This window comes from Austrofundulus limnaeus, unplaced genomic scaffold, assembly GCF_001266775.1.
Source record: "Austrofundulus limnaeus strain Quisiro unplaced genomic scaffold, Austrofundulus_limnaeus-1.0 Scaffold33, whole genome shotgun sequence".
NCBI lineage: Eukaryota > Metazoa > Chordata > Actinopteri > Cyprinodontiformes > Rivulidae > Austrofundulus > Austrofundulus limnaeus.
The window spans coordinates 2,066,329-2,070,302 of NW_013952435.1; the positions used below are offsets into that span (position 1 = coordinate 2,066,329).

General features: G+C 37.2%; 1 long non-coding RNA gene across 5 annotated transcripts in view; it reads left to right on the top strand.

Annotated features, from left to right (window-relative positions):
• Positions 1 to 3,974, top strand: part of LOC106515926 (uncharacterized) — a 56,383-nt gene that overhangs the window by 1,169 nt on the left and 51,240 nt on the right. The gene's annotated exons all lie outside the window — the stretch shown is intronic.

Genomic DNA, 3,974 nt, shown 5'->3' on the forward strand with positions numbered 1-3,974 from the left:
ATATAGTTTATTCTATTTGACTTGAACTACTGTTTATTTCTGTGTCCTAAATTGGTTTCAAATACAAACATTTGCAATATATACAATTCCTAAAAAAATTCACATTCAATGCATTTCTTTCCTAATTTTCAACGGTTTGGATGGATGTGAGAACATATCTAACATAATGAACTCATTTGTTAGAGAGCTGATGAACGTGTTTTGATGCGATTAAGTTAATTGTACAAATCCCTGTAGAGGTAAGCAGTTGCTCTTGGACCAGGTGCTCCATCTCCCATCTCATCTTAGCTGGCCGTCAAGGCCATCACAACCAGTACGACCCCAATTCAGAGTCAGTCAGGTTTTCATAAGTATAGCCTTAAGGGACGCAGGATCGCTGRGGAGAGTCCTTTGATACAGTCCCTTTACTCTCATCTTTTAAATCCAAATCGCTGCTCTTCCATATGTTGGAGGTAATTGACTCGGTGATTTAGAGTCAACCTGACCACATCTATTCTCTGCATGTGTCTGGAAGATAAAACATTAAAGATTGTTCTGTTAATCTGTTCACGGACCTCTTCCCCTTTCACCACGACTGARCAATTTTAGCTCGCCATAATGAGAAAATCCATTCAACTGCCATAATTAATGTGTTACTAAGGRCCCTCCTAAATTATCCCAGGAATAATGGGTTTTTGTTGATGTGAGCTTTAAAGCATCTAAGTAAAATAAAATAAAATAAAAATTAGAAATGCCATTAAAGATGGTTGAATTGTAAAAATATTATTGTTGTAACTGAATGTTTAGCACTGTCTCTGCAGAGTTTTTATGTGAGAAGTTTGCCTCGTTTTTATTTTCTAGCCTACAATGATCCAAAACACATGGAGAAATAAACAACTCAGACCATCACCTTTGCACTTAAAGTTTTATCCAAGAATTTTAAACTCGCTCATTGAAATAAGAGTTGTATCATTGTTGAACGATTGACAGGAAAATTATTCTGTTCCTTTGCATACAGTTTAATTTTTATGTAAAAAAGCTGTAATCTGCTTGTTTTTAATGCATTTTTGAGTGAGCACTGCACTTCACTGACACTGATCAACAGACAACACAGATTTATACATAATTATCTGTTTTAATCACTGAAGTGGGTAAAATAAGTTTTCAGTTATTGTGCTCAAAAAGCTTTTTTTTTTTGAGAAATGCATTAAAAAAACAATAACTGTCTTAATACCATCAGCACTTATGTGCGTCTGAGTTTAAATTAAGATGTTTTTTCCACAGATCAGTGTGCGGAGTTAAAAGTCTGTCTATTGTTTGGATTCCTTCTCACCTATTTGTATTCACTGTTTGATAGCTGAGTTAGAAAAACACCATTAGTTGTTGCTGCTCTGCTTTGTGTTGGAAAAATTACAGCTAATTCAGTCATGTTTCTGGTCTGTTTTCTTGGAGATCAGCCCTGTTTGTTGGGAGTAAAAGGTCACGTTATATTCATACTCAAAAAGTTATTTGAACTCGTTTGAAATGGCACAAACGCAGCTGTAAAATGAMAATTGTTGCAAAGTTTATGGTTAAAAGACCCAGCAGGAAGGTTGGATTCAGTAGTTAAGAAAAGCAAAACCAGCCATGAGAGCAGAGACAGCTAGAGTTCATAGTTAATTTGTTTTTAGCTAGTGTTTTGCTTATTTTAGCTGCAATTTTTGGCTGTTTTGATTTACCACCTTTTTTCAGTTTACCCAACAAGTTGCAGCACTCACTATTCACTCTGCATTTTCACAGAAAATGTCAGTTGCATTTGAAACGTTCTTTCCTTTACGACGATTAAATGTATTAAAGTGCCTGTGACATCTCATTTTGTAATAAATATGAATGCATTTTTAGAAATATAATATAATATTGATAACATATTGGAAAATCAATTTCATGTCGCTGAGATGAACAGTTGTTAAGATGTTTGCATGTGAATTAACAGGAAGTGACGTCAAAGGGGAATGTCTGAATGTAAACAAATTTTCTATAATGGCTAAGAAGTATCTGATGTTTGTTTAGATTATTTTGAGTTAATATCTAAGAGATAAAAAAGAAGAGTCAGAGTTCAGTTAATATAGTTTCAGCAAACAAAGACCAGAGAGTTTCTTTTCCTATAAAATTCCCCTTTGATGTCACTTCCTGTTTCACCTTGGCTGAGCCAAATTCAACAGAAAATTTGCCAATAATGTGTGAAAATGTGTAAAATTGTGTGTATTATGCCAAGTTTCTTAAATATAGAGATGTTTTCTTTTACTTTTCGTATTTGAAGGAAATGCATGTAAGAGGCACTTTAGGACTGTAAAGAATGAAGAAATCCTAGTTCAAAATATAAAAAACAAAATATTGCATTAGCAAATTCCTTAGCATCACAAGGATAAATCCAGTACTTGAAATGCTTGTGTTTTTTCTTTTGTTTTTGGTGCATAAATATGTCTCACTTCCATCATGTCAGGTTTAGGTAAAAAATAAAAATAAAGATAAAAAAACAGGACAGTCTTGTAGCTTGTAAMTTATGTCTTGTTTTTGCTGACCTACCATGTGAGATTCAGCCAAACATGACAAAATAAAGCTGCCTCTAAGCTCTTAATGTCTCTCCTGCTCACAGATCCGTCTGGAAAAAGTGAACCCCGGTAAGCAGTGAGCAGCGCAGCCGGGGGGGGAGATCTCTGCCTTGACTGTTAATGACACTGCCGTGGGACTATTTCTCTCCTTGATTTTCCTCATTCCGTTCCCCTGCCTTACTTCCCCCTCGCTCTCACTTGTTCCTCCGTCTGTGTGCAACAGCATGCAGACTGCGTTCCGGCGGCTGGTTGACCCGCGCTGCTCTTTTTTCTGCCGTTCTTTACAATTACTCCTGCTCCGTCTGCAGACAAATCGAATCGGGCAGCTTGTCTCTTTGACTGTGTGCAGTGCTGACCAATCGATAGGCATCACAGTTAATACCCTCTCTTGTTTTTGTTGGATTGTGGAATGTTTGTTCCTGACGGACACGCCCATCGGCTGCCTTCCTGTTCGTTGGATCAAGGTTTTGCTCTGCCTGGGGACGGTTTGTCGATCCCGAGCTGTTCGAAGTGATCAGAGTCACAGTTCAAAAAAAATCAATACGCTTCTCCGACTCCCCCCATCCTTCCACAGTTACCACCTCATGAGACTGTACAAACTTTTCCTTTATCTTTTAGTGGCGAGGATGCTGGCTGGATCAATAAATGAAATAATTATCGAGGGAGGAGGCGGGGTGGGGGTGGAGTAAGTTGGAGTGGAACTGGAAGGTCGCCCTGTGTTTATGCTCAGTCATTAGAGGGGAAAAAACACATATTTGGCTAACGAATTATGTTGCTAAAATATAAGTTTCTTTTATTATCGCTGTAATTATTCTGGGGAGAAACTAAAAGGATTTCTAGCTTTATAAATACTTAAACAAAATCATTTTTATTAACTTGGGGAAAAACAAAAGAAGCCACAAAGTGGACAGAAAATACCAAAACACAATTCTGCTGTTAAATGAGAGGTTTTAAGTCCGGCCTATACAGCCTAACTTATAATAATCTTATATAGTTACTAGCTTGGCCTGTTGTGATGAGCAATAAATCAATTAATCACACGATAAATTAAAATGAGGTTGATCATTTTCATGCTTGTTTGTTTTCTTTGAGTCTCCCTCTTTTCTACTCATTTTATAGGGAGGTGTGAACTCTGGCGTCAGGTATTTGCCAGGTGAATGGTCTGGTGACCTCTGTAGCACGAGAGCCCGGTGAACAAGKATTTAGCTAGAGCAGCGTCTTCAGTTTTTAGCTGGCAAAGCCTCAGGACCCCTCAGGGCACTGTGCAGCAGTTAATTTACAAARCTGTAGAAAGAAGCATAAAGAATAAATGTGCTAATGTGGATAAAGGGGAGGAAATTTATAGTTATTACAGATTAGTACTGATGTTAAAAGCACACCACTATATTTTTAGGTTTTCCTTTT